The sequence below is a fragment of the Ranitomeya variabilis genome, chromosome 4, assembly GCF_051348905.1.
Source record: "Ranitomeya variabilis isolate aRanVar5 chromosome 4, aRanVar5.hap1, whole genome shotgun sequence".
Taxonomy (NCBI): domain Eukaryota; kingdom Metazoa; phylum Chordata; class Amphibia; order Anura; family Dendrobatidae; genus Ranitomeya; species Ranitomeya variabilis.
The window spans coordinates 41,482,328-41,506,878 of NC_135235.1; positions in this window are offsets into that span (position 1 = coordinate 41,482,328).

Below are 24,551 nucleotides of genomic sequence, written 5' to 3' on the forward strand. Positions count from 1 at the left end.
TTTGTTGTGTCTCATGATGAAAAATTCTCCAAATTAGGTGATGATATCCAATCAAAAGGCTGCAAGCAGCTCCTGATGGAAAATTCTCCAAATTAGGCCATGTCCAATCAAAAGGCTGCAGGCAGTCCATAATGGAGAATTCTCCAAATTAAGCGTTGTCCAATAAAAAGGCTGCAGGAAGCTCCTCATAGAAAATTCTCCAAATTAAGCAATGTCAAATCAAAGGCTGCATATAGCTCCCAATGGAAAATTCCCCAAATTAGGAGATATAAAATCAAACACTGCAGGAGGCTCTTGATGGAAATTTTTCCAAATTAGGCGATGTCCAATCAAAAGGCAGCAGGCGATTCCTGATGGAAAATTCTACAAATTAGGGGATGTCCAATCAAAGGCTGCAGGTTGCTGCATGTTTTCATAAAGACTGTGGTCCCAGTTCTCTTCAGGTCATTGACCAGGTCCTGTCATGTAGTTCAGGTCCGATTCCTGACCTTTCTCACAGTGATCCTTACCCCAAGAGGCCAGATCTTGCATGGAGCCCCAGACCGAGGAATATTGAAATTCTTCTTGTGTGTCTTCCATTTTCTAATAATTGTGTCAGCAGTTGTTACCTTCTCACCAAGCTGCTTGCCTATTTTCTTGTAACCCATCACAGCCTTGTCAGGTCTACAATTTTGTCCCTGGTGTCCTTAGACAGCAACTTGGTAGGGTTGAGCGAAACGGATTGGACAAATTCAAAAATCACCGACTTTCGGCAAAGTCGGGTTTCATGAAACCCGACCTGATCCTAGTGTGGGATCGGCCATGAGGTCGCCGATCTGAGCGCAAAAGTCGCGTTTCATATGATGCTTTCAGCGCCATTTTTCAGCCAATGAAGGTGCACGCAGAGTGTGGGCAGTGTGATGACATAGGTCTCGGTCCCCACCATCTTAGAGAAGGGCATGACAGTGATTGGCTTGCTTTCTGCGGCGTCACAGGGGCTATAAAGGGGCGTGCACGGCGACCGCCATCTTACTTCTGCCGATCTTAGCATAGGGAGAGATTGCTGCAGCTTCATCAGAAGAAGGGATATAGTTAGGGAGGGAAGATTAACCCCCAAACTGCTTGTGCTGTAGCGATTTCCACTGTCCAACACCACCTTTTTTTTGCAGGGACAGTGGAGGCTATATTTTTTGTGCATCAGCTCTGTAGCTTATTAGGCTGCCTTATAAGGCTCCCTGATAGCTGCATTGCTGTTTGCACGCTGCTGTGCAAACCAACTGCTTTTTTAAAAGCATCCTGTTGCTCCTTTCTGCACAGTTATCTTGTTTATTTGTCCACACTTTTGTGTGCAGCAGTCCTTTTTATTGCTGGCTGCCATACTTGTCCTGAAATCATTGTAGGGAGATTGAAATTGTACTACAGTCCTTGGATTTTTTCATATATCTTCCAGCCACTTTCTGCCACTTAGATTGCATTGTTATATACACTGGGCCTGAGTTTTGGTTCAGTCTCCAAAAAAAAAAGTGAGATTCAAATTCTCACAAAGTGGATATACTTCAGTCCTGTTAGTTTGTCATATATCAGCCAGCCACTTTCTGCCACTTACATTGTGTTGTTTTATGCACAGGGCTTGAGCTTTGGTTCAGTCTCCCCCAAAAAAGGGAGATTTAAATTCTCAACAAGTTTATATACACCTTCTACCTTGTTTTACTGTACCATATAACGGTTGTTATTTTGGTTAGATTTTCCAAAAGATGAGGAAGTCTGGTGGAAGAGCCCGTGGGCGGTGGTTGCCAGCTGGTACTGATGGTGGTGGTGCACAACCCACGTCAGACACACGTCGTAATATGAGGGGCCCTGTGCCAGTACCACCGCCCACAAGAGTGTTCCCCCCAGCTCGAACAGCGCTCTACCACTTGCAATACTTACCTCTCACTGCTCCACCACTGTGTAGTCTGTGCTGTTAAATCCTTCAATGGCACTGTCAGTACAAATTTGTTGAAATGATAGATGATAGTAAAAATATACAGGGGCCCTGGCCTCCATTTAGACCAGTTAATACTTTGCGCCTACTACCACTGTCTGCTACTCAGCAGAGGAGCCCACCCCTGTACCTAGCTATGATACCTGTTTATTTATGAACACTTTTTGGCAGACATTTAGCCCACTTTATTATTTGGGCCTACTAACATAGTCTGCTACTCATTACAATTTTCTGACACTGAGCAAAGCAATGTCGCCTGTTTATTTATGAACAATTTTTTGGCAGACATTTAGCCCACTTTATTATTTGGGCCTACTGTGTCTGCCACTCATTACAGTTTTCCTCCACTGAACAAAGCAATGCCGCCTGTTTAGTCCTGTTACCACATTTGAACTGCATTTAGCCCACTTTATTATTTGGGCCTATATCTGTGTTTCCTCCTCATCCTGCCCATTGCCCAGCCACTGCTAGATGAGTCCCCTTGCACTCTACACAGCCAGAATCTGACCCTGCTGAAAGTCAGGTTCCCCTTCCCGCATACTATACCACCTTACACGGGGACAAAGAGGAAGGTGCAGATGAAAGTGCAGGTTCCTTCATCAGGTGGGGGGGCATACTCGTTGGCTGCGTCACTGGTACAGGGCCCCTCATAGTACGCAAAAGTGTCCCCCCTGCTTGCTCAGGATCACAGCACTTGCAAAGCTGAAATACTTACCTCTCTCTGCTCCACCGCCGTGACGTATTCCGCGTTTGCTGGGCCCACGAAAATCTTGAGCCAGCCCTACCCCCCCCACAACTTTAGCCAAATGACTTCCAGTTTTCAATGCCTAACTATTATTATAAAGTAAATTAAGATTGACAAGCTTAAGTAATAAAATTGATGTTTTTGGCATTAAAATGGGCACTGTAGGTGTTTTCCTGTCCTCCACTCACTGCCGACTTTGATTCCCCATTGATTTGCATTGGGTTTCGTGTTTCAGTCGGCCCCTGACTTTTCGCAATAATTGGCCGATTTCACCTGACCCGACTTTTGACAAAGTCGGGTTTCGCAAAACACGACTCGATACGAAAAAAGTAAAAGTCGCTCAACTCTACTCCTTGGTCTTGGCTATGAAGGAGAGGTTGGAGTGTAATTGATTGAGTGTGTGGACAGGTGTCTTTTATACAGGTAATGAGTAGGGATGAGTGAATGGCTTCTTATAAGTGCTTATCTGAATAGCTATAGTGCTTACAGAATAGCTGCATCGGGAACCCGTATATCTGGAGCGCTCCTGATAATCAGCTGTTCGGCGCCGCAGCTGGATGTGTAGTGGCTGTGTGACAGTCACAACACATGCTTGGAGAGCCCAATAATTGTTTTTTTTTTTCACTGCTTGTGGCATGGTTTATGAAGCAGCAATAAACCAAGCGTGGACATTTAGATGGAAACGTTTGCTATTTTTGCTTCCCGCTGCACCCAAGTGAGTAACATTCCTACAATTGCTGGAGAATGTGGACACAAACAGAGATTGTGGAGACAAAATGGCTGTCAGCATCTTCCTTGAGGCTGAGAGGAAGCCTGTCTTAAAGGCGAAACGGCTGTAAGCTACTTTGTCTCTACAATCTCTGTTTAGAACCGCTAATAAAGCAGTGATGAGTGCCCCATTTTTCTCCCTTTATTATCTATTGTACTTTTTCTTTGTGAACACCATCAATACAGTTTTTGAGATGCTAAATCTTAGCAATTTTTTTTATTGCTGTTCAAAACACATATGTGTTTAGAAGCATTGCCAGATCCCTGCTTTTCTACTTTTCATACAAAGAAATTATGGAGTCCTAAAACTAAAGATTGAACTGGGGAATCTTAGCGTCCATGTGCCCTGTGAATAAGGACAACTCCACATTCCCCGGGGGTAGGGTATAGTCCCTCCGGCCCCGATTGGTTGTGAGAACTGGCACCGGGGGTTCTTACAGTTTGTGACATCACATGCTTAGGGTGGACCATAACCCCTGATGTGGCTTAAAAGGAGACCCTATTTGTGGGATACCAAGGTTTCATTACAGGTGGTAACACAGACAGTTACACTGACTCATGGGTTCCCAGCCATTGCGGGAACCTTTAATATGAACGGACATACGCTGAACTATTCTTGTGTCCCACTAGCACTTATTTTTATCTGACTCCCCTGATGAGTCCCCGTTATTGGAGATAAAATGCGTAGGGAGACTATTGAGCCTATATATTTAATGGTGGTTGTCCATAGCAGGGTCCACTTGGGGCCTGTCCATGTTCGGACAGGAGCACTACAGGGGCACGACAAGGAATTAAGGGAAAAACCCTATACCCCCTAACCCACCCCTATATTTGGACCAAATGTTCCTGGTAAAGAAAACTGAGAGGAAATCGCTGTGGCTAAACATCCGTCTTTATTGGTGAGACCAAACCAACTTTTATCTTTGAGCACTGGTTTGCATGAGCACTTTATAATTGTGGTGATCTGTGTATATGTTTTTGTCCATTTTTAGTATTTTTGATTAAAGGTCATGTTTTACTATCGGGATATCCTCCAAGCTATACTCTACTGGTAACCCTGAGGGTACTAGAATAGTGAAGATTACCTCACACTATAGCTGATTGAACTGGGGCCCCACCTCATTTGCAGTGCCACGGCACATTGATGGGGTTAGGCGGGGTCAGGGCATGTATGTGCATTGAAAGAAGATTTTTGCTAGAAATCACCAGGCAGGCCAATAAGCAGACATTTTCTTTGCTTATTGACCAACTGAATCTTCTGACGTTCCTGACCCCAAAAGCTGCTGGTCCTGAGTTATGGAGACTGTGCTGCAGTTGGCGTTGCTCAGCTCTGCACCCCCAGCTCAGGGGCCCCCTTCTGAGTTGCATGGTCTAACTTCATTGGATTTACACCACTTACTAGTTGTTTCATTGACCAGTTTGGTTTTTGACTTCGTTTTTTTTTGTGGTCAATGCAGATAACACAGCACTGGGATATCACAACACAAAAAATATATTTGACTCCCAAGTTGATAATTGTTTTTTTTAACCATCACATTAAGGCAGTAGTAAAATTATATTACTGCTTAATCTGCACCAGTCTTGTCCAATAAATGATACAAGGAGGTCACCAACCAGTGAAAGTGATAAATAATATTGGATATAAAAGGAAATATATCAAGAACAGATCTTCTGATTTGTCATAGATTTTTAACAGACATTAACATTAGTGTAACAACCCATGTAGACGGCTGTCCATTGGCCAATCATTGGAGTGAAAATGCATGTTCATCTACAGCTTTCCCCAGCAAACGACAAGGTTTTAGGAGTCCTATATCGTAGCAGATTTACCTGGGCTGTGACGCCTGTGGGGCACTATGAACTCATTGACACATAAGAAGAAACTGGTGTGAGAGCACATTGTAGACAGATTTTGCTCTGTACTCTTCTGATCTTCTTTTATTCTGTGTTGACATCAGGACATCATGATATGCATCACCTGATGCGTTGAATAGACCTTGGGCAATGCAAGATGCAAAAGCTCCTTGCGTTGTGACTAGTGTTGAGCGAAACGGATCGGACAAATTAAAAAATCGCCAACTTTCGGCAAAGTCGGGTTTCATGAAACCCTACCCGATCCTAGTGTGGGATCGGCCATGAGGTCAGCGATCTTCGCGCCAAAGTCGCGTTTCGTATGATGCTTTCAGCACCATTTCTCAGCCAATGAAGGAGGATGCAGAGTGTGGGCAGCGTGATGACATAGGTCTCGGTCCCCACCATCTTAGAGAAGGGCATGGCAGTGATTGGCTTGCTTTCTGCGGCATCACAGGGGCTATAAAGGGGCATGCACACCGACTGCCATCTTACTTCTGCCGATCTCAGCATAGGGAGAGGTTGCTGCAGCTTTGTCAGAAGAAGGGATATAGTTAGGGAGGGAAGATTAACCCCCAAACCGATTGTGCTGTAGTGATTTCCACTGTCCAACACCACCTTTTTTGCAGGGACAGTGGAGGCTATTTTTTTGTGCATCAGCTCTGTAGCTTATTAGGCTGCCTTATAAGGCTATGTGCACACGTAGGTTGGGTCCTCTGCGGGTTCTCCCGCAGTGGATTTGATAAATCTGCAGGGCAAAACCGCTGCGGTTATCCCTGCAGATTTATCGCTGTTTGTTTTGCGGTTTCTGCTGCGGGTTTACTCCTATACTATTGATGCTGCATATGCAGCAATATGCAGCATCAATAGTAATGTTAAATATAATAAAAAATGGTTATACTCACCCTCTGATGTCCCGATCTCCTCGGCGCTGCACGTGGCGGTCCGGTTCCAAAGATGCTGTGCGAGAAGGACCTTCGTGACGTCACGGTCATGTGACCGCGGCGTCATCACGGTCATGTGACCGCGACGTCATCGCAGGCCCTGCTCGCACAGCAACCCTGCGAACGGACGGCTGCGTGCAGCGCTGAGAGGTGAGTATATCATTATTTTTTATTTTAATTCTTTTTTTTTACACAAATATGGTTCCCAGGGCCTGGAGGAGAGTCTCCTCTCCTCCACCCCGGGTACCATCCGCACATGATCCGCTTACTTCCCGCATCGTGGGCACAGCCCCATGCGGGAAGTAAGCGGATCAATGCTTTCCTATGTGTGCAGAATTGCAGCGATTCTGCACTAAAGAAGTGACATGCTGCGGAATGTAAACCGCTGCGCTTCTGCATGGTTTTTCCCGCAGCATGTGCACAGTGGATTGCGGTTTCCATAGGGTTTACATGTAACTGTAAATGCAATGGAAACTGCTGCGGACACGCAGCTGCAGAAACGCTGCGTTTCAGCGGTAAAAACCGCTACACGTGCACATAGCCTAAGGCTCCCTGATAGCTGCATTGCTGTTTGCACACCGCTGTGCAAACCAACTGCTTTTTTAAAAGCAAAAATCCTGTTGCTCCTTTCTGCAGTTATCTTGTTTATTTGTCCACACTTTTGTGTGCAGCAGTCCTTTTTGTTGCTGCCATACTTGTCCTTAGATCATTGTAGGGAGATTGAAATTGTACTACAGTCCTTACACTTACACACTTAAATTGTGTTGTGTTACACACTGGGCCTGAGTTGTGGTGCAGTCTCCCCCCAAAAAAGGGTGTTTCAAATTGTCACAAAGTGGATATACGTCAGTTCTGTTAGTTTGTCGTATATCAGCCAGCCATGTCCTGCCACTTACATTGTGTTGTGTTATACACTGGGTCTGAGTTGTGGTGCAGTCTCCCCCCCAAAAAAGGGAGATTCAAATTGTCACAAAGTGGATATACGTCAGTTCTGTTAGTTTGTCGTATGTCAGCCAGCCACATTCTGCCACTTACATTGTGTTGTGTTATACACTGGGCCTGAGTTGTGGTGCAGTCTCCCCCCCAAAAAAGGGTGTTTCAAATTGTCACAAAGTGGATATACGTCAGTTCTGTTAGTTTGTTGTATATCAGCCAGCCACATTCTGCCACTTACATTGTGTTGTGTTATACACTGGGCCTGAGTTGTGGTGCAGTCTCCCCCCAAAAAAAGGGAGATTCAAATTGTCACAAAGTGGATATACGTCAGTTCTGTTAGTTTGTCGTATGTCAGCCAGCCACGTTCTGCCACTTACATTGTGTTGTGTTATACACTGGGCCTGAGTTGTGGTGCAGTCTCCCCCCCAAAAAAGGGAGATTCAAATTGTCACAAAGTGGATATACGTCAGTTCTGTTAGTTTGTTATATATCAGCCAGCCACGTTATGCCACTTACATTACACTGGGCCTGAGTTTTGGTTCAGTCTCCCCAAAATAAAAAGGGAGATTTAAATTCTCAACGAGTTTATATACACCTTCTACCTTGTTTTACAGTACCATATAATGGTTGTTATTTTGGTAACATTTTCCCAAAAATGAGGAAGTCTGGTGGATGAGGCCATGGGCGGTCATTGCCAGCTGGTACTGATGGTGGTGGTGGTGGAGCAACTGGTGGTAGTGGGAAAAGCAAAATAGTACCTAAGGCTGGAGGTGTTGAGCCAGTGTCATCTTCTGGCTACACAAGGCCTCAAATGCTCCCTTATCTTGGAGTAGGAAAACCGCTTTTAAAGCCAGAGCAGCAGGAAAAAGTTTTGGCTTTCCTTGCTGACTCAGCCTCTAGCTCTTTCACCTCCTCTTCAGAAAGTTCCAAATATAAAAGCAGCGAGTCGTCAGTGGATGCTCCCGGTCAGGAACAAGATGTTTCCTTGTGTCCTTCACCCAAACCAAAAGTGAAGGATGCGTCAGGCGACACCACAGGTTACTCCATGGAGCTCTTTACACATACCGTGCCTGGGTTAGAAAGGGAAATTGTTAACTGCCCATTACAAGATGAATCGGACATGGAGTGCACACATGCACAGCCACAGCTAGATTATTATGCTGTTCCATTGACTCAGATCACTACATTGCCCTCGCAGTGTACTGAGCCAGAATCTGACCCTGATGAGACTATGGTGCCCCATCCCGAACGCTGTAGCACCTTACATGGTCACACAGAGGATGGTGCACAGGACATTGAAGAGGAGGTGATAGATGACCCAGTTGTTGACCCAGATTGGCAGCCATTGGGGGAAGAGGGTGCCGCTGCCAGTAGCTCAGAAGCGAAGGAGGATGATCCGCAGTAGCCATCTACATCGCAACAGCTGTCATCTGGCAGGCCCATATCAGGCCAAAAACGTGTGTCAAAAACAAAAACAGTTTTAGGACAGCGTGGCCATCTGGTGAAAGTAGCACAGCGTGCAATGCCTGAAAAGGTATTCGATAGTAGGAAGAGTGCAGTGTGGCAATTTTTTAACCAAGATCCGAATGATCAGTCAAAAGTTATCTGTAAGAAATGCTCAAAGACCTTTAGCAGAGGGAAGAATCTTCAAAATTTAAATACAACGTGCATGCATAGACATTTAACCAGCATGCACTTGCAAGCCTGGACTAACTACCAAACGTCACGTACCGTTTGTGCACCTGCTCAGAATGAAGGTAGTCAACAACGCTTCCCTCACTGTAAGCCCACCGGTTAGGACACCACCAGCAGCAAATGTGGAGGTATCGTCTCAAGGCCAAAGCAGTCAGGGAATCACAAGGTTATTGGTAGGAAACACTGTATGTAGGCCAACATCAAGAATATCATCACCAACCCTCTCTCAATCCGCCACGTCCACCACCACCACCACCGCTAGTTCCACCATATGCAGCTCTCCAGTCCAGCTCACCCTACAAGAGACTCTCATTAGGAAAAGAAAGTACTCATCCTCTCATCCCCGTACACAGGGTTTGAACGCCCACATTGCTAGACTAATCTCATTAGAGATGATGCCCTACCGGTTGGTTGAAAGTGAAGCTTTCAAAGACCTGATGGCCTATGCAGTACCACACTATGACCTACCCAGTCGGCACTTCTTTGCGAGAAAAGCCATCCCAGCCCTCCACCAGCATGTCAAAAGACCGCATTGTCCATGCACTGAGGCAATCAGTCAGTGGAAAGGTGCACCTCACAACAGATGCATGGACCAGTAGGCATGGCCAGGGATGTTATGTGTCCATCACAGTGCACTGGGTTAATGTGGTGGATGCAGGGGCCACTGGGGACAGCCATAGTGGGACAGTTCTGCCTAGCCCACGGTCTAGGAAACAATTGGCTTTAGGCGTTCACCACCCCTCCTCCTCCTACTCCTCCAGAAGCGAAAGCTCGTCCACAGAGCGCAGTCGCACGACCACTCCATCCGTAGCTGCCAGTGTTGCACATGAGGTCTCCCATTATCGAACAGCTAGTGGTAAGTGTCAGCAGGCTGTGTTACAAATGAAGTGTTTGGGCGACAACAGACACACCGCGGAAGTACTGGCCAAGTACTTGCAGCAACAAACTCAGTCATGGCTGGGCAGTGTACATCTTGAGGCAGGCAATGTAGTCAGTGATAACGGAAGGAATTTTATGGCTGCCATAGCCCTTTCAGAACTGAAACACATACCTTGCCTGGCTCACACATTCAACCTGGTGGTGCAGTGCTTCCTGAAAAATTATCCGGGGTTACCAGCCCTGCTCCTGAAGGTGCGAAGACTTTGCTCGCACATCTGCCGGTCGCCCGTACACTCCAGCCATATGCTGAACCATCAGTGATCGCTGAATCTTCCCCAGCACCACCTAATAATCGACGTTGCAATAATGTGGAACTCCACACTGCACATGCTTCAGAGGCTGTGTGAACAGAGGCGTGCTGTAATTTATTTGTGGGAGGATACACATACACGGGCAGGCACTTGGATGGCAGACATGGAGTTGTCTGGTGTGCAGTGGTCAAAGCTACAAGACCTCTGTCAAATCCTTCAGTGTTTTGAGGAATGCACACAGCTGGTAAGTGCAGACAACGCCATCATAAGCATGAGCATCCCACTAATGCGTCTGCTGATGCAAAGTTTGACGCACATTAAGGAGCAGGCATCTGCAGCCGAGGAGGAGGGAAGCCTTGATGACAGTCAGCCATTGTCTGCTCAGGGAACTCTCCTGGACGAGGCGGCGGACGAAGAGGAGGAGGAGGAGGATGATGGGGATGAATATTTATGGGAGGAGGATGCTTCTCAGGGGGCAATAGAAACTGGTGGCGTTGCAAGGTCAGGTACAGGGTTTTTGCAGGACACAAGTGATGTTGATTTGCAAGAATGTGCTCCTCAACCCAGCACAAGCAGTGAATTGACACCTGGAACATTGGCCCACATGGCTGAGTATGCCTTGCGTATCCTAAAAAGGGACCCTCGCATTATCAAAATGATGACTGATGACAATTACTGGTTGGCCTGCCTCCTGGATCCACGATATAAAGGAGAATTGCAAAATATCATGCCACATGAGAACCTTGAGCAAATATTGGCTACCAAACAAGCAACTGTTGTAGGCCGTTTGGTTCAGGCATTTCCAGCACACAGCGGCGGTGATGTTTCTCACACGAGCCGTAGTGGGCAACATGGCAGAGGTGTTAGAGGTGCACAAATGCAAAGTGGCGTTGGACAGAGGGGTTTTATGACCAGGTTGTGGAGTGATTTCGCAACAACCACTGACACGACAGGTACTGCTGCATCGATTCAAAGTGACAGGAGACAGCATTTGTCCAGTATGGATACGAACTACTTTTCCGCCCTTATCGATGTTCTCCCTCACAGGTTATTCCCCTTTGATTACTGGGCATCTAAAATAGACACCTGGCCTGAATTGGCAGAATATGCATTACAGGAACTGGCATGCCCTGCTGCTAGTGTGCTATCAGAAAGAGTATTCAGTGCTGCTAATTCAATACTGACCGAAAAAAGGACATGTCTGGCTACCTGAAATGTTGATGATCTAACCTTCATTAAAATGAAGCAATCATGGATTTCAAATTATTTTGCCCCACCTTCCCCTGCTGACACGTATCTTGCCTGAAAAATGTCTTGCTTTTGTCCTCCTCTTACTGACTTCTCCAATTCCTCCATTTGCAGCTGCTGAATGTCCACCATAGGCCATTTTTATACCTCCCTAAATGGGCTGACTCCCCCCACAGGGCCGTGGTCACCACCTGGCGCAAGCACCTGTGTGAGTGCCGTTTGCCTGGACAGGTGGGTGTGCCCACTCTTGGGCGACGGCACTGGCACAGGGTCCCTCATAGTACAATGAAGTGTCTCTGACGGTGGTGGTGCACAACCAACGTCAGACACACCGTCGTGATATGAGGGGCCCTGTGCCAGTACCGCCGCCCACGAGAGAGTGTTCCCCCCAGCTCGAACAGTGCTCTACCACTTGCAATACTTAGCTCTCCCTGCTCCACCACTGTAGTCTGTGCTGTTAAATCCTTCAATGGCACTGCCAATACAAATTTGTTGAAATGATAGATGATAGTTAAAATATACAGGGGCCCTGGCCTCCATTTAGACCAGTTAATACTTTGCGCCTGCTACCACTGTCTGCTACTCAGCAGAGGAGCCCACCCCTGTACCTAGGTATGCCACCTGTTGATTTATGAAAAAAATTTTGGCAGACATTTAGCCTACTTACTTATTTGGGCCTACTCTGTTATGATCCCAATGGCAGAGGATCTCAGAGATTTCAGCAAAGTCTGCAAACACAAAAAACCAGCTCATAGGGAAGTGGTAACTAGGCTGACCGTATACCTGATCCTAGCACAAACAACTAGCAGTAGCCGGGGAACGTACCTACGTTGATTCTAGATGTCTCGCGCCAGCCGGAGAACTAACTAACCCTATAAGGGAAAATAAGACCTTTCTTGCCTCCAGAGAAAAGACCCCAAAGATAAATACAAGCCCCCAACAAATAATAACGGTGAGGTAAGAAGAAAAGACAAACGTAAGAATGAACTAGATTTTAGCAAAGAGAGGCCCACTGACTAATAGCAGAAAATAGGAAGATGACTTATACGGTCAGCAAAAAACTCTATCAAAATATCCACGCTGAATATTCAAGAACCCCCAAACCGACTAACGGTGTGGGGGGGAGAATCTCAGCCCCCTAGAGCTTCCAGCAATATCAGGAATCACATTTTGCACAAGCTGGACAAAAATTAGAACAAAGCAAATAAACAAAAAATAAGAAAGCAGGACTTAGCTTATCTTGCAAAGAACCAGGACCAGCAGACAGGAGCAAACAGAAATGAACTGATTACAACGATGCCAGGCACCAGACTAAGAATCCAGGAAGTTTAAATAGAAACACCCCTGGCCTAACGAACCAGGTGAGTAACAACTTGGGGAAAGAATATCCAAGTGCCATACCACTAGTGACCACAAGAGGGAGCCAAGAACTATAGTTCACAACAGTACCCCCCCTTTAAGGAGGGGTCACCGAACCCTCACCAAGACCACCAGGGCGATCAGGACGAGCAGCGTGAAAGGCACGAACCAAATCGGCCGCATGAACATCAGAGGCGACCACCCAGGAATTATCCTCCTGACCATAGCCCTTCCATTTGACCAGATACTGAAGCCTCCGTCTAGAGAGACGAGAATCCAAGATCTTCTCCACCACGTACTCCAACTCGCCCTCAACCAACACCGGAGCAGGAGGCTCAACAGAAGGAACCACAGGCACAACGTACCGCCGCAACAAAGACCTATGGAACACGTTGTGAATGGCAAACGACACCGGAAGATCCAAATGAAAGGACACTGGATTAAGGATTTCCAAAATCTTATAAGGACCGATGAAGCGAGGCTTGAATTTAGGAGAGGAGACCTTCATAGGAACAAACCGAGAAGACAGCCATACCAAATCCCCAACACGAAGTCGGGGACCCACACCGCGGCGGCGGTTGGCAAAACGCTGAGCCCTCTCCTGTGACAACTTTAAGTTGTCCACCACATGATTCCAGATCCGCTGCAACCTATCCACCACGGAATCCACCACAGGACAGTCAGAAGGCTCAACATGCCCCGAGGAAAAACGAGGATGAAAACCAGAGTTGCAGAAAAATGGCAAAACCAAAGTAGCGGAACTAGCCCGATTATTAAGGGCAAACTCAGCCAATGGCAAGAAGGTCACCCAATCATCCTGATCCGCAGAAACAAAACATCTCAAATAAGCCTCCAGTGTCTGATTAGTTCGCTCCGTTTGGCCATTAGTCTGAGGATGAAAGGCAGACGAAAACGACAAATCAATGCCCATCTTAGCACAAAAGGATCGCCAGAACCTGGACACAAACTGGGATCCTCTGTCAGACACGATATTCTCAGGAATGCCGTGCAAACGAACCACATTCTGAAAGAACAAAGGAACCAGATCGGAAGAGGAAGGCAACTTAGGCAAGGGCACCAAATAGACCATCTTGGAAAAACGATCACACACCACCCAGATGACAGACATTCCTTGAGACACCGGAAGATCTGAAATGAAATCCATGGAAATGTGCGTCCAAGGCCTCTTCGGGACGGGCAAGGGCAAAAGCAACCCGCTGGCACGAGAACAGCAAGGCTTAGCCCGAGCACAAGTCCCACAGGACTGCACAAATGACCGCACATCCCGTGACAAGGAAGGCCACCAAAAGGACCTAGCCACCAAATCTCTGGTGCCAAAAATCCCCGGATGCCCTGCCAACACCGAGGAATGAACCTCGGAAATAACCCTGCTGGTCCATTTATCAGGAACAAACAGTCTGTCAGGTGGACAAGAGTCAGGTCTACCAGCCTGAAATCTCTGCAACACACGTCGCAAATCAGGAGAAATGGCCGACAAGATTACTACCTCTTTGAGAATGCCAGCTGGCTCTGAGACTCCAGGAGAGTCAGGCACAAAGCTCCTAGAAAGAGCATCAGCCTTCACATTCTTCGAACCAGGCAGGTACGAGACCACAAAGTCAAAACGGGAGAAAAACAATGACCAACGAGCCTGTCTAGGATTCAGGCGCTTAGCAGACTCGAGGTACATCAGATTTTTATGATCAGTCAAGACTACCACACGATGCTTAGCACCCTCGAGCCAATGACTCCACTCCTCAAATGCCCACTTCATGGCCAACAACTCCCGATTACCAACATCATAGTTCCGCTCAGCAGGCGAAAACTTCCTAGAAAAAAAAGCACATGGTCTCATTACAGAGCAACCAGAGCCTCTCTGCGACAAAACAGCCCCTGCACCGATCTCAGAAGCATCCACTTCAACCTGAAAGGGAAGTGAGACATCAGGCTGACACAAAACAGGCGCCGAAGTAAACCGGCGCTTCAGCTCCTGGAAGGCCTCCACGGCTGCAGGAGCCCAATTAGCAACATCAGAACCTTTCTTGGTCATATCCGTCAAAGGTTTAACAACGCTAGAAAAGGTAACGATAAAACGACGGTAGAAATTAGCAAAACCCAAGAACTTCTGAAGACTCTTAACAGACGTGGGTTGAGTCCAATCATGAATAGCTCGGACCTTGACTGGGTCCATCTCCACAGCAGAAGGGGAGAAAATAAAACCCAAAAAGGACACCTTCTGCACTCCAAAGAGACACTTTGAGCCCTTCACAAACAAAGCATTATCACGCAAAACCTGAAACACCATCCTGACCTGCTTTACATGAGAGTCCCAATCATCTGAAAAAACCAGAATATCATCCAGATAAACAATCATAAATTTATCCAGATACTTCCGGAAGATGTCATGCATAAAGGACTGAAACACTGAAGGAGCATTAGAGAGCCCAAAAGGCATCACCAAGTACTCAAAATGACCTTCGGGCGTATTAAATGCAGTTTTCCATTCATCTCCCTGCTTAATGCGCACAAGGTTGTACGCACCACGAAGATCTATCTTGGTGAACCACCTGGCACCCTTAATCCGGGCAAACAAGTCCGACAATAGAGGCAAAGGATACTGAAATTTAACAGTGATTTTATTCAGAAGCCGATAGTCTATACAAGGTCTCAAAGATCCGTCTTTCTTGGCCACAAAAAAGAATCCCGCACCAAGAGGGGAAGAGGATGGACGAATATGCCCCCTCTCCAAAGACTCCTTGATATAAGAACGCATTGCGGCATGCTCAGGTACAGACAGATTAAATAATCGTCCCTTAGGAAATTTACTACCCGGAATCAAATCTATAGCGCAGTCACAGTCCCTATGAGGAGGAAGAGCATTGGACCTGGACTCACTGAATACATCCTGATAGTCAAACAAATACTCAGGAACTTCTGAAGGAGTAGAGGAAGCAATAGACACTGGCGGGGAATCGCAATGAATTCCCTGACAGCCCCAACTTGACACAGACATAGCCCTCCAATCCAAAACTGGATTATGGGTCTGTAACCATGGCAGACCTAAAACGACCAAATCATGCATTTTATGCAGAACAAGAAAACGAATCTCCTCCCGATGTTCAGGAGTCGTGCACATGGTCACTTGTGTCCAAAACTGCGGTTTATTTTCCGCCAATGGCGTAGCATCAATTCCTCTAAGGGATAGGATTTTCCAAAGGCTCCAGAACAAAACCACAGCGCTTGGCAAACGACAAGTCCATAAGACTCAGGGCAGCACCTGAATCCACAAACGCCATAACAGGGTAGGAGGACAATGAGCAAATTAAAGTCACAGACAAAATAAATTTAGGTTGCAAATTACCAATGGCGACAGAACTAACAACCTTTGTTAGGCGTTTAGAGCATGCTGATATAACATGTGTAGAATCACCACAGTAAAAACACAACCCATTCAGACGTCTATGATTTTGCCGTTCGGTTCTAGTCAGGATTCTATCACATTGCATTGAGACAGGTGTCCGTTCAGACAACACCGCCAGAGGATTAGCGGATTTGCGCTCCCGCAAACGCCGGTCAATCTGAATGGCCAGCGCCATAGAATCATTCAGACTTGTAGGAATGGAGAAACTCACCATCACATTCTTAATGGCTTCAGAAAGGCCATTTCTGAAATTTGCGGCCAGAGCACACTCATTCCATTGAGTAAGCACGGACCATTTCCGAAATTTTTGGCAATACACTTCAGCTTCATCCTGGCCCTGAGAGATAGCCAGCAAAGCTTTTTCTGCCTGAATTTCAAGGTTGGGCTCCTCATAAAGCAATCCGAGTGCCAGAAAAAACGCATCAACATTTGCCAATGCCGGATCTCCTGGCGCCAACGAGAAAGCCCAATCCTGAGGGTCGCCACGCAAGAAGGAGATAACAATTTTAACTTGCTGAGCTGAGTCTCCAGACGAACGAGGTCTCAAGGATAGAAACAATTTACAATTATTCCTAAAATTCCTAAATTTAAATCGATCTCCAGAGAACAGCTCAGGAATAGGTATCTTAGGTTCAGACATAGGACTACTAGTAACAAAATCCTGAATGCCCTGCACCCGTGCAGCAAGCTGATCCACACTAGTAATCAAAGTCTGGACATTCATGTCTGCAGCAGAGCCTGGAGCCACTCAGAGAAAAAAGGGGAAGGAAGAAAAAAAAAAAACCTCAGAACTTCTTTTCTTTTAATCCCGCTTCTGCAATGCATTAACTATTCACTTGGCCTGGCATACTGTTATGATCCCAATGGCAGAGGATCTCAGAGATTTCAGCAAAGTCTGCAAACACAAAAAACCAGCTCATAGGGAAGTGGTAACTAGGCTGACCGTATACCTGATCCTAGCACAAACAACTAGCAGTAGCCGGGGAACGTACCTACGTTGATTCTAGACGTCTCGTGCCAGCCGGAGAACTAACTAACCCTATAAGGGAAAATAAGACCTTTCTTGCCTCCAGAGAAAAGACCCCAAAGATAAATACAAGCCCCCAACAAATAATAACGGTGAGGTAAGAAGAAAAGACAAACGTAAGAATGAACTAGATTTTAGCAAAGAGAGGCCCACTGACTAATAGCAGAAAATAGGAAGATGACTTATACGGTCAGCAAAAAACCCTATCAAAATATCCACGCTGAATATTCAAGAACCCCCAAACCGACTAACGGTGTGGGGGGAGAATCTCAGCCCCCTAGAGCTTCCAGCAATATCAGGAATCACATTTTGCACAAGCTGGACAAAAATTAGAACAAAGCAAATAAACAAAAAATAAGAAAGCAGGACTTAGCTTATCTTGCAAAGAACCAGGACCAGCAGACAGGAGCAAACAGAAATGAACTGATTACAACGATGCCAGGCACCAGACTAAGAATCCAGGAAGTTTAAATAGAAACACCCCTGGCCTAACAACCAGGTGAGTACCAACCTGGGGAAAGAATATCCAAGTGCCATACCACTAGTGACCACAAGAGGGAGCCAAGAAGTATAGTTCACAACACTACTCACTGTGTCAGCCACTCCTTACAGTTGTCCTCCGCTGAACAAAGCAATGCCGCCTGGTTAGTCCTGTTACCAATTTTGAACTGCATTTAGCCTACTTACTTATTTGGGCCTACTCACTGTGCCAGCCACTCCTTACAGTTGTCCTCCGCTGAACAAAGCAATGCCGCCAGTTTAGTCCTGTTACCAATTTTGAACTGCATTTAGCCTACTTACTTATTTGGGCCTACTCACTGTGTCAGCCTCTCCTTACAGTTGTCCTCCGCTGAACAAAGCAATGCCGCCTGGTTAGTCCTGTTACCAATTTTGAACTGCATTTAGCCCACTTTATTATTTGGGCCTAGATCTGTGTTTCCTCCTCATCCTGCCCATTGCCCAGCCACTGCTAGATGAGTCAGCTGGTACATTGACCCAGACCACTACATTCCCCTTTCACTCTACACAGCCAGAATCCGACCCTGCTGAAAGTCAGGTTCCCCTTCCCACATACTATACCAACTTACACGGGGACAAAGAGGAAGGTGCAGATGAAAGTGCAGGTTCCTTCATCAGGTGGGGGGGCATACTCATTGGCGATGTCACTGGCACAGGGCCCCTCGTAGTACGCAAAAGTGTTTCTACCGGTGGGAGGCGCCACTCGCCGTCAAACACACCGCCGTACTATGAGGGGCCCTGTGCCAGTGCCAATGCCAATGAGTGGGCCCCCACTGCTTGCTCAGGATCACAGCACTTGCAAAATTGAAATACTTACCTCTCCCTGCTCCACCGCCGTGACGTATTCCGCTTTTACTGGGCCCACGAAAAACTTTAGCCAGCCCTGCCCCCCACAACTTTAGCCAAATGACCCCCAGTTTTCATTGCCTAACTATTATTATAAAGTAAATTAAGATTGACAAGCTTCAGTAATAAGAATTGATGTTTTTGACATTAAAATGGGCACTGTAGGTGTTTTCCTGTCCTCCACTCACTGCCGACTTTGATTCCCTATTGACTTGCATTGGGTTTCGTGTTTCGGTTGGCCCCCGACTTTTCGCAATAATCGGCCGATTTCACCCGACCCAACTTTTGACAAAGTCAGGTTTCGCAAAACCTGACTCGATACGAAAAAAGTAAAAGTCGCTCAACTCTAGTTGTGACATCACAATTTCATGACAGGAAGACCTTGGCTCCCCAGACATTCATCTGCCCGTGGCTTCTACACACATTTTACTGTTGGCCGAACCTATTGATATCAACAGGTTTGGCCAACATTAGTTCATGGGGGCTTTACAGACAATTCTCCTCTGCAAATTACAACCATGCATCTCACCCAACCAAACAAGTCCTTGTTCTGTCTTAATAAGAATAAATAAACTCCAAACAACAGCCTACAAATGTATGTTTTTAGCGTGGCTGATAACTGTAGTCATTTTTCAATCTCCTTAATGAGTGTAATATTGACTTGCAGGATGGATGGCACTAAAGAGACAATTTTCTTACTTCAATTGGAGAGCTTATTTGCAACCTATTTACTAAAAAGTTTGGAAGAATACCACTTCACCTTGACTTTCACCATTTGTCGAGAAGCACGTGCAACAAATCTAGACCCAGTCCAGAAAATGGGACATGAAACGTCCTATTATGATATTTGCATTTGTTATGTCAAGATGCTGCCAAGACTCAATAAATGCTTCCAACTTAGAAAATAAAAAAAAAACCTTCCCATCGACATATATTTTTCCTCAGCGCACAGAGCGAAATTGAAATTCGCTCCGCTTCAAAATGCAACAATGTAAAGGTCACAGAGGAGGAGATGAAAGTAAAACTTATAATAAGGAAAAAGAAATAAAAAATAATGATAGAAATAAATTGTCATAAGAGGGGACACAGTTATGATTTATTGTGATATTCTACAAATTTGGAGGTGATTAAAAGCCACCTAAAATTCGCATTAACAAGTCACATAAAAACGGAATTAAACTAGTGGGCATAATGTGGCGGGGTATAAAGAAAAATCATGACGGGAATAATTTGACAGGAGAATGATACTGTTCAACTTTTTACTCCTGTGGTGTCACAATGACGGGAGACTAGTATTTTAATTCTAGAGTTGTGGTTGAGTTTTTTGGAGTTCATTAAAAGGCTGCATTAACAATCTCATAAAAAAATAAAAAAAGGAAGAAAAAAAAAAGGAACGGAAATTAGTGACCGTCATGTGGCAGAGGAAGTAAAGCAACAATAATGACATGGATAAATTGACAGAGGAATGATACACTTAATGTTTCACTCTGACATCCTCTATTAATAGGCCGCTGCAAGCTGGAGCAAATGTCATTCATATTTTAGCCAACCTATTTCTCTAATTAGCCCTAGCTTTCTGCATTGGAATTAGATTTGAGATCCCTCACCTTTACAGAAGGAATCATTTGAATTCTAAAGAAAAGAGCTGCTGACAGAAATTGGAAAAAATAAAAAAATCTCAAGTATTTTTTTTTTCTAATGAGATGAGCCCCCCCCCATCACCCTTCTCCCTCCTCCGTCGCCCGGTTTCCCAGCCATAATTGCTGATTATGTTGTTACAATGTATCAGTGCTCTGCTCTTCTCCTCCCAATCATTATGATGGTAGTCTGGCATATCGAAAAGGCTTCAAACACAATCGGAGCCTAATTCTGCGCTCATTTCTACGCCAGGTACCAACCAAGGTAAACACTGCATTGTTATAATTAATAACCCCTTAGGCCTAGCCAGGCCGCCTTTGTTTCAGCTGACCCTTATAATAATAAGGCTTAGGGGCATATTGTATTTCTTTTGACAGATTAATTAGAAATTCAGCCGCGGAGGTACAAAGCAACTCTGTCATGAATATTTAAATGGCTTGACACAAAAAAAATCATGAAAGGGCTGTTGAACTACATGACAGACAGGGGATATTAGGGAAGTGATTCTAATCAATAATCTCTTGATCTCCTACATATTAATACACTGCCTGCTGTTATTAAGCTCCATAATAAGAAAGAGGAGAGAAAGTTAGTGTAGCTCTGCTGTAGGCCTTGCAAAACCCCTGGTGGATACACTAACTGACTGAGAAAATACGCAGAGGAACCAAACCGCTGCCTCTTCAATCTAATCCAATCTTAAGGAATGGCAGCTCTGAGCATCACCGACTGGATAATTATTGGCCTTGACAAGGTGAAGGCGTTTGCAGGCAAATTAGATAGGAAGTAGGATAAGTCCCCAGACCACCCAGCACAGGGCACGATTAAACCCAACCACACACCGCTTTTCAGTCTTGTATGGGCTTTAAGGGAGAATCACATCGCCTCCAAGTCATGTTGAACGGTCAGTGACAGTTGATTGCTAGGAGCACATTGTTGCCGTTTTTAATGTTAACACCAAAACTCCTAGACGCACCTCGGGGCTCTTTACTCGTCTTCAAGGAAATTTAATGAATTAAACACCGGGAAGAGAACCAAGACTCAATTCTCAATTGATAGGAAGTTCCAATAAAAATGCTTTGCATGTTTTTTGGAGATAAGATATCTGCCCCTATCATTAGGTTACTATGACCTATAGGTGAAATCAGGTTTTTGTGTTAAAGGTATTTTTTTTACATTGTTAGCAATGTTTTTTTCTCCGAATCACAATCTGTATTAAGAATGAAAAACAAAAATCTTGTACTTTTTACACTGTCCACTCAGACATACTTTTGTTTCAAGAAGCAACACATGTACATTGCCCATAATGGTCAGACCCCAGCACTATACTGCAACTTGCACACTGGCATTGAGGATTTTTTTTTTTAGACTTAAACTCCTTTTTTTCAAGAAACAACATACCTACTTATTCTACAATGGTCAGAGTCTGACCCTATCTTAAAAACTAAGATAAAAAATAAATGAGAAAATACCATGCAGTAAATAAATAAATAAATAAATAAATAGCAATAGTGCATGAAAATAACATAGGGTACTTAGTTAAATAATTGTGCTAATAAAAACCATAACAGTCATCCCACCACATCAAGGTGACCATAACCTCTAGTATTAAAACCTTGCTATTTCTTTCAGCTGGACATTACTTTTATATAGCTCCCCATGGCTGGGTGTTTATTAGTCGGGGTCTTGGTCCTGCTCGGCCCTTATCCACTTTTACATCATTTGACACATGGTAAGGTTTTAACACTAGAGGTTAGGATAATCCTGAATAAGGGTCACCTTGATGTGTTAGGAAGGCTTTTATGTTTTTTTGATCAAAATTATGTTAACTAAGTACTAGTGATGAGTGAGTATACTCGTTGCTCGGGTTTTCCCAAGCACGCTCAGGTGGTGTACGAGTAGTTATGACTGCTCGGAGATTTAGTTTTCCTTGCCGCAGCAGGATGATTTGTGGCTACTAGGCAGCTTGATTACATGTGGGGATTCCCTAGCAACCAGGCAACCCCCGCATGTACTCAGGCTAGCAAGCAGCTGTAAATCATGCAGCTGCATCAACAAAAACTAAATCTCCGAGCAGTCATAAATAGAGTTGAGTGACTTTTACTTTTTTAGGATCGAGTCGGGTTTTGCAAAACCCGACTTTGTCAAAAGTCGGGTCGGGTGAAATCGGCCGATTATTGCGAAAAGTCGGGGTCCGACTGAAACATGAAACCCAATGCAAGTCAATGGGGAATCAAAATCGGCAGAGAGTGGAGGACAGGAAAACACCTACAGTGCCTATTTTAATGCCAAAAACATCAATTCTTATTACTGAAGCTTGTCAATCTTAATTTACTTTGTAGTAATAGTTAGGCATTGAAAATTGGGGGTCATTTGGCTAAAGTTGTGGGGGGGTAGGGCTGGTTCAAGTTTTTCATGGGCCCAGGAAACGCGGACTACGTCACGGCGGTGGAGCAGGGAGAGGTAAGTATTTCAATTTTGCAAGTGCTGTGATCCTGAGCAAGCAGGGGGGTCCACTCGTTCGCATTGGCACTGGCACAGGGCCCCTCAAAGTACAGCGGTGTGTTTGATGGCGGGCGCCTCCCACCGGCGGAGACTCTTTTGCGTACTATGAAGGGCCCTGTGCCAGTGACATCGCCAATGAGTATGCCCCCCCACCTGAGGAAGGAACCTGCACTTTCATCTGCACCTTCCTCTTTGTCCCCATGTAGGTTGGCATAGTATGCAGCAAGGGGAACCAGACTTTCAGCAGAGTCAGATTCTGGCTGTGTAGAGTGCAAGGGGAATGTAGTGGTCTGGGTCAATGTACCAGCAGACTCATCTAGCAGTGGCTGGGCAATGGGCAGGATGAGGAGGTAACACAGATATAGGCCCAAATAATAAAGTGGGCTAAATGCAGTTAAAAATTGGTAACAGGACTAAACAGGCGGCATTGCTTTGTTCAGTGGAGGACAACTGTAATGAGGGCAGACATACAGTAGTTAGTAGGCCCAAATAATAAAGTAGCCTAAATGCAGTTCAAAATTGGTAACAGGAGTACACTGGCGGCATAGCTTTGTTCACCAGAGGACAATTGTAAGGAGTGGCAGACACAGTTAGTAGGCCCAAAAAAGTAAGTAGGCTAAATGCAGTTCAAAATTGGTAACAGGACTAACCAGGCGGCATTGCTTTGTTCAGCGGAGGATAACTGTAAGGAGTGGCAGACACAGTTAGTAGGGCCAAGTAATAAAGTGGGCCAAATGCAGTTCAAAATTGGTAACAGGAGTAAACAGGCAGCTCAGCTTTGTTCCGTGGAGGAGAAAAGCAAGGAGTTGCAGACACCGTTAGTAGGCCCAACCAAACAAGTAGGCCAAATGCAGTTTAATATGTGATATAGGCTGAAAATTGAAGCTCAGCTTTGTTCAGTGGAGGAGAACAACAAGCAGCGGCAGACACCGTTAGTAGGACCAACCAAACAAGTAGGCCAAATGCTGTTTAATATGTGATATAGGCTGAAAATTGAAGCTCAGCTTTGTTCAGTGGAGGAGAACAACAAGCAGCGGCAGACACCGTTAGTAGGCCCAACCAAACAAGTAGGCCAAATGCTTTTTAATATGTGATATAGGCTGAAAATTGAAGCTCAGCTTTGTTCAGTGGAGGAGAACAACAAGCAGCAGCAGACACCGTTAGTAGGCCCAACCAAACAAGTAGGCCAAATGCAGTTTAATATTTGATATAGGCTGAAAATTGAAGCTCAGCTTTGTTCAGTGGAGGAGAAAAGCAAGGAGCGGCAGACACCGTTAGTAGGCCCAACCAAACAAGTAGGCCAAATGCAGTTTAATATTCGAAACAGGAGTAAACAGGCGGCATAGCTTTGTTCAATGGAGGACAGCTGTAATGAGTGGCGCAGACACAGATTGTAGGCCCACATTTAAAAAGTAGGCTCCAAGCAGTTCAAAAATGGTAACAGGAGTAAACAGGCTGCATAGCTTTGTTCAATGGAGGACAGCTGTATTGAGTGGCGCAGACAGACACAGGTCGTAGGCAGGTAGTATGCCTAAAATAAAAAAGTAGGCTCAATGCAGTTTAAAATTGGTTACAGGGGTACACAGGCGGCATAGCGTTATTTAGTGGAGGACAATTATAAGGAGTGGCGCAGACAGACACAGGTTGTAGGCCTAAATTAAAAAAGTAGGCTAAATGCAGTTCAAAACGGGTTACAGGAGTGAACTGGCGGCATAGCATTGTTCAGCGGAGGACAATTGTATGGAGTGGCACAGACAGACTTAGTAGGCCTAAAATAAAAAAGTAGGCTCAAAATTGCTTACAGTGGTACACAGGCAGCATTGGTTAGTTCAGTGGAGGTCAACTGTAAGGAGTGGCTGACATAGTTAGTAGGCCAAAATAATAAAGTGAGGTAAACGT